Below are 7,752 nucleotides of genomic sequence, written 5' to 3' on the forward strand. Positions count from 1 at the left end.
TGGATGTATGTTAGAATCCAAGGGCCTGTCATGGCCCTTATTATTTAATGACCGTATAACAATGATCAGTTTGAAACAGATCATTGAGGGCATGTAAAATTGTTTTGCTACTGTTAAGACTCTTAACTGCATTACTGATGACCCATGTGGGTCAACGATGTATGACATTGTGGGTCAGGATACCAACAGTGCCTCCATACCATTTGACCTGGGTGAAGGCTGTGGGTCCTAGTGCAGCCCCTTCCATTACTACCTTACCCATGGCACAGGGCACAGGTACGCTGTGAAGCAACGTGGTCCAGTGGAAAGACTGCCAGATTTGGTATCAACCAACATGGATTCAAACCTTGGTCTTTTTGTGTGACTTTGGACAAATTTCTTAACCACTCTTGGCTTTGGCCAAGCAGTGTAAGTGAGGGATCGACAGTAAATCATTCAAACCACTCCATTCCACTTAAAGTAAGTGTTTAAAGGTGATAAATTGATTCCTTAACCAGGTGAGAACAGGTCTCAATCAACTGATAAACCATAGGCTTGGAACCTATCAACTGGAGCAATATTGCATGGCCTAGGAAATTTGGACCCTGCGGGCCCTTGCACAAAATCAGGGAGCTAGGGGAAGCTAGTTCAAAATTGGAGTGATCTAAGGGTAGCTAGGTGGCACAGTGGATAGAGCACCAACCCCGAAGTCAGGAGGACCTGAGTTCAAATCTAGCCTTAGACCAAACACTTGATACTTACTAGCTGTGTGACCCTGGGCAAATCACTTAACCCCAATTGCCTAAAAAAAAAAAAAAAAAAACCCAACAACAACAAGCAAAATTGGAGTGATCTGAGCAAGCCTTTTAGTTAAACCCCCGAGAAGAAGTCTATTACAGGAGAGGAACAGAATTCTGGGCCTCAGTCTCTGAAGTGTGGAGTCAGTCAAAGGGTCACACTTGAGGACCTGGAGGGCCACATTCCCCACCCCTGGACTAGCTCTAATGTGCCTCTGGACAAGTCTCTCTCAGCTTCAGTTTCCTCACCTGTAAAATGGACATAATAGTACCTACCTCACAGAGTTGTTGGGGGAGGTATTCATTAAGATTATTAAACTGATTGTCCTCCGAGTCATCACCGATCTAGGTTTTAAAGATGTTGCCTGTAGTTGTAGATCACTTCTTCAAATCACGCCACCTATTTCCATCCCCCAATTTGCCATTGACCCCACAGATAGCCTCATTAAAAAAAAAAGAGAGAGATTGGGGGCAGCTAAATGGTGCAGTGGATAGAAAACCAGTCCAGGAGTCAGGAGGACCTGAGTTCAAATCTAGCCTTAGACCAAACACTTGACACTTACTAGCCGTGTGACCCTAGGCAAGTCACTTAACCGTTATAGCCTTCCCTCCCAAATAAAGAAGAAGAAAATTTAAAAAAGAGATTGTCTGCAACATATATCAGACCATAGGCATGTTTTTGATCTGGTTGGCAGAAGTTACTATGGGTGGAGATCTTACCTGTGTCAATATACTCCCCTAGAGCCAGTGGACAGGGAGAGTGGGGAACAGGAGACCATTTCAATGATCAATTCACTTCACATGTGCAACAAGTGTAGGTCTTCTACCTACCCATAGCTAAGTGTACAAAGAACCAGAGAATCAGAGTCTTAGAACTGGGAAGTTGAGATAATTTTCTGTTTTAAGCAATTTTTACTTATATTAAGCTAAAATATGCCTCCCTTTAATTTTATAGGTTCATAGGACTTAGAGCTGTAAAGGGGCCTTAGCAATGCCCTAATGCAGCCCTCACATTTTACAAACAAGGCAGCTCTGGTCCAGAGATGGACAGTTGCTTGCTTAATATCATATGAGTAATAAACGGTAGAGCCAGAATCTGAAGCTGAGGCCTTTGACTCTAAGCCCAGGATTCCTCCCATTACAACGTGCTTCCTCTCTAGCTGCTCCTTGCTCAGCCCTCTTGGCCCAAACACAACTCTTCCATAGACCATTCTTTCAGATATTTGAAGACCATTCTCATATTGCCCTGAAATTTTCTTTTCACCACGTTGAATGTCCTGTCTCCTCATTTGATTCTCAATTGGCATGGCTTTGAGTGTCCTCATCATTCCGCTCCTTGTTGTTATTGTTCAGTCTTTTTCATTGTTGTTGCTGTTCAGTAATTTTCCAGTCTTGTGTGACTTTTCGTGACTCATTTGGGGTCTTCTTGGCAGAGATATGGAGTGGTTTGCCATTTCCTTCTCTATCATTCTGGTCACTATCCTGTCAAAAATGGGCATAATACTCCAAATTGTGTCTAGGACCACCAACTCCTTTCATTCTGGACACCATACCTCTATTAATGAAGCCTAAGATCATATTATTTTTCTTGACCAACCTATCACACTGTTGACTCAAATACTCCAATGGATGTATGGGCTCATCAATGTGGATGTTTCCTTCAAAGGTTCAGATTTCAACCCATCTATACCGGCTCATTCTTTGAATCTCTTGTCTCTATCCTTCCATGAAGATCTTAATGGAACACGTAGTCTATCCATTAATTAGCTCTCGCTCTTGCCATGTCACTAACTTCATACATTTCTTTTTTTTTTTCATTTTTTAAATTAATTTATTTTTAGTTTTCAACATTTACTTCCATAAGCTTTTGAGTTCCAAATTTTCTTCCCATCTCTCCCCTCCCCCCACCCCAAGACAGCATGCAACTTGATATAGGCTCTATATATACATTCATATTGAACCTATTTTCACATTAGCAATGTTGTAAAGAAGAATTAGAACCAATGGGAGAAACCACGAGAAAGAAGAAACAAACAAAAATAAAAGAAAGAAGAGAGAGAGCAAATAATATGCTTTGATCTGCATTCAGACTCCATAGTTCTTTTTCATACATTTCTTTAAGTCTCTTTTTTGCAGTTGCTTAAATAATGTGCTGTGGCCTGCTAATACCCACTGTGTGCCTTGGATGTCTGTTGGTATCAAATCTCAGATGGTGCCCCAAAAGATTTGACACTTTTTTATTATACTTATTTTTATACTCATTTTTCATTCTCCTAAAAATATTTATTTTCATTTTTCATTCTTTAGAAATCATAGGGTTTGATAACTCCCAGCTACAAACAATACTGGCATCATATTTGCTTTAAAAAAGATAAACCCTTGTTCTAGGGGAAAGTTTGGGTCATCAGAAAAGCTTTATAATTATTCAAAGGTGATCCATCTGCATCCCTCCTCTTCTTTAACTCTGGGCCCAGCTCACTGTCTATTTGCAGAGCCTTACCAAGACGTATCTATTGATAGATATGGAGTATATATAATATATGTGTGTTCAGATAGATAGATGACGGATGGACAGATAGATGGATGAATAGATAGTAGATAAGAATGCTGGACTTGATGTCAGGAAGACTTGAGTTCAAATTCCACTTTAGACACCTTATAAGCTGTGTGACCCTGGAGAAGTCAATTAACCTCTCTCAGCCTCAGTTTCCTCATCTGTAAACTGGGGATAATAATAGCACCTATCTTCATGCTTGGTAGATTCTGAGATTTGAATCAGGGTACCTGACTAGGAAATATTAGTTTTGATGAGCAGTCTTTTCTCTTACCTCTTTAATTGTGGATTTCTTAGAATTTGTCATGAGGATCAAATAAGATAATGTGTCCAGAACTTCACAGCTCTCAAGTGTTACATGTTGCCTGGGCCAGCCATTCAATCAGTTCCTAATCCAATCCACCTAATTGTATTATCATCCAGTCCAAATTTCTCCATCTTGTCTAAAAGTATCGATAACCTGAGATACGCGGTCAATTGTTTTGCTGCAGTTCAGGTAGATTGTGTCAAATCATGTGCCTTCTGGAGTGGATTCCATGCAAGGTTTTCTGACCAGCTAATCCAGCTAGTCCAACATTTGAGACCCAGCCCAGTGATAATTGAGACTCCACTCATGCATCCATTGGCCCTGTTGAATTTGGAAGTGAACTTGATAGGGGCAAATGCTTGGGAGGTGATTCTCCCCTGTGGACCCAGGTAGTATAAGGGATTGTGTGTCTACCTCCCAGATGCTCATGGGGAGAAATGTTTGTACTTCTTTTGTGTAGTTTTGAAGTGAATATCCCTCTGTAAAAGTTAATTAATGTGAAGAACAATTTGGAACTATGCCCAAAGGGCTATAAAATTGCGCATACCCTTTGACCCAGCAATAGCACTTCTAGGGCTGTATCCCAAAGAGATCATACAAATGGGAAAAGGACCCACATGTACAAAAATATTTCTAGCAGCTCTTTTTTGTGGTGGCAAAGAATTGGAAATTGAGGGAATGCCCATCAATTGGGGAATGGCTGAATAAGTTGTGGTATATGAATGTAATGGAATACTATTGTTCCATAAGAAATGATGAGCAGGCAGATTTCAGAAAAACCTGGAAAGACATGTATGGACTGATGCTGAGTGAAGTGAGCAGAATCAGGAGAACATCTTACACAGTAACAGCAACATTGTGCGATGACTAACTTTGATAGACTTAGCGCTTCTCAGCAATGCAAGGATCTATGTAATCTCCAAAAGTCTCATGATGGAAAATGCTATCCACATCCAGAGAAAGAACTATGGAGTTTGGATGCAGATTGAAGCATACTATTTACTCTTATTTTTCCTTCCATTTTGCTTTATTTTGTTTCTTCTTTCTTGTGGTTTCGCCTATTGGTTCCAATTCTTTACAACATGACTAATGTGAAAATATGTTTAATAAGAATGTATATGTACAGCCTATATCAGAATGCATACTGTCTTGGGGAGGGAGGTGGGGAAGGAGGGGGAGAAAATTTAAAAACTCAAAAGCTTATGGAAGTGAATGTTGAAAACTAAAAATAAATGAATTAATAAAAAAACCAAGAATAAACAAATTAATGTTAATTAGTACTGAGGATCTAATCACTGGCAGCTAACAGTGGGGGAAAGGAAGGTAAGACACTATAATTGAAATAACAGTATTAGTAATAGTATTAGAAATAATAGTAATTAGAAGTAATAGTATTAGAAAAGTAATAGTATTAGAAAAAAATATATCCTTAACCCCTCAGGGGTACCCCTAGAAATCTGTAGCCAGACTCACTCTAAGAGAGGCCAGAGCCATTGCTACATATGACTAGTTATCATCTCTTTCTCTATTCAGCTACATCTTAGCTCTCTGAGGGAATGCATTGTACTGGAACTGAGTCTGAATAATGTTTGCCAAGGGGCAGCTAGGTGGCGCTGCAGTGGATAGAGTACTGGCCATGGTATCAGGAGGATCTGAATTCAAATCCAGCCTCAGACTAATTGTATGACCCTGGGCAGGTCACTTAACCCTTTTGGTCTCAGTTTCCTCATCTGTAAAATAAGCTGAAGAAGGAAATGGCAAACTATTCTAGTATCTCTGCCAGGGAAACACCAAATGGGGTAATGAAGAGTCAGACATGACTGAAAAATGACTGAACAATTGAAAAAAAAAACATTTGCCAAAGGATATGCTACCCCTACAGCCCATTTCCCTTGGGGAGTGAGTTTCATGTGCCATACCCACAGTCAAGGGCTCTCAGCTGGCTCAGCTGTGGACCAGCTTCTTATTTGTGTTTCCTAGAGAGTTGGGCTCTACTGTGGCCACGTGTGCTGTCTGGGTACCCTCAGAAATGGCATGACGTTACCATAACTGTTAGCTTGGTGGGTCTGTGAGTAGGACAAGACTTTTGCCTGAGGAAGAACAAAACTGTGGCCCCACCCTTTCTTAAGAACAGAGGAATCGGCCAACTCTGATGCTTTCTTTTCTCCAAGCTAGTGTAGTGGTGAAAACACTGGAATGAGAGTCAGAGAGCTTGGGTTTGAGTCTTAGTTCCATAAGACTCTTGCCCTGACCCTCAATTTCCCCATCCATAAAATGTAGATAATACTACTTACCTCAAGGGGCTGTGGTGACTTTGTAACCTTTAAAGTAAACTGGTGTTAGCATCATCTGTGGGCCTTCTGCAATGTCTCCTCGAGGAATGGAGGTGACCCTGGGTTCCTGAAGGTGATGGAAGTGAATTTGCTCTAGCAGCTCCTACTAAGCCAGAAGAGACAACAAGGGGCAGTGGCTGGAGTACTAGATTTCGAGTCAGAGGATCTGGGTTGGAACCTCAGCTCTGTTCTTTACTCCCTATAGGACTTTCCAGCCCTGGGTCATAGTTCTATCAAATAAAGTGGTTGGACTAGAATGCCTCTCAAGATCCTTCTAGCTGACTTTAGGTAAGTCCTTTCACTTCCTTGGGCCTCATTTTCCTCATCTGTCCAATGAAGCCTGCTCTCCTGATTGGTGACTGCCTCTCCCAGACCACTATGTCAGAAAAAGCCCCATCTCTACTTTACTTCACTCCCAACTCCCTGGCCTTTTCTTCCTTAACAATCCCTATCCTTCCTAGTTCTGGCTCTGTAAACCACGAACAAATCAACTCTTTTATTACTGATCCCAGGATGAGGTGTGTCAGCCTATTTATTCCTCTGTGAATCTGCTCACCATCCCTGTAACCTTTCAGACCAAATACCCCTCTCTGGCTACTATTCCATTAGCTTATAAGCTGTTTCAGTACATAGGCTCTCTTTGTTTTTCGTATTGTGTATGTGATTGGCCCATAATTAATAAACTTTTTCATTCATTCACTCATTCATTCATTCACAAGCAGGTTGGATCAGATGGTCTCTAAGGTACCTTTTGGCTCTAGATCTATACTCCTTAATAAGCGATAAAGGCTTTAAACATTAGCACAGTCACGGACTTTCATCTTAGAACCAACATAGGGAAGGTTGCAGATTCCCTTCAGGGAATGATTTTTTGAGAGGGTGTATCAGGGAGCAACTCATACTGAGGCAGGGAAGGACCATAAAGAGAGCCCCCAGACTTGGGAAATTCTGAAGAAATAGTTGTTGCTCTGGGGATTATTCAAGTTGGCACATTCTGGGTGATAAGATCTTGTTAGAGTTGAAATCCAGATCTTAGAAGCAAGCCCCGAGCCACTGTCTGCATCTTCTCTGTCAACATTCCCACCTCTTTCCCCTGCCATGAATCAATGATGGCTGTCACAGCCTGTCTCTGCCTTCCTCATCTCCTGGGGGGGGGGGAAGTGCCATACTGCCATCAGGCTGGTCTACTCCTATGTGCAGCTATTTCTGGAGTTTGTGTCCAGAATCTTGGGTTCTGGGATGCCTTCCCCATCCCCTCCTCTCATCTAAATCCTATGCAGCCTTCACGGCCCAGCTTAAGGCCCATCTCTCCTCTCCTTCACACACCCCCAAGAAAAGTCTGAGGCAGGCCCATTCAAGCCCTAACCCCCAGACTGATAAGCAGAGTGAAGGCTGTTATTCATGTGTCGGTCATCTGTCATCTTCACTATAGCAACCTCCCACCCCCCACCTTAAGGACTAACCAGAAGCCTCTACTCATCTATGCTCTTTATCAAGGGGCCAAGGGGTCTCTGGAAAGTGCCCAGGGTCTAGGCTGTGCTCTATGGGACTATGCTAGTTCCATGGCATGGGCTTAAATCCACCCCACACCAATACACACACACACACACACACACACACACACACACACACACATGCACGCACACGCACACACACACACACACACACACATACCACTTGAGGGATTTGTGGTTTCATTGGTAGAGGATGCCCTTTCCACCAACCTTTACTCTTTGATAGTTGTGGCCTAATTTTTCATCCTGGGATCAATTGGTAGGGAGC

Source organism: Phascolarctos cinereus, unplaced genomic scaffold, assembly GCF_003287225.1.
Source record: "Phascolarctos cinereus isolate Bilbo 61053 unplaced genomic scaffold, phaCin_HiC Scaffold_8;HRSCAF=390, whole genome shotgun sequence".
NCBI classification, from domain to species: domain Eukaryota; kingdom Metazoa; phylum Chordata; class Mammalia; order Diprotodontia; family Phascolarctidae; genus Phascolarctos; species Phascolarctos cinereus.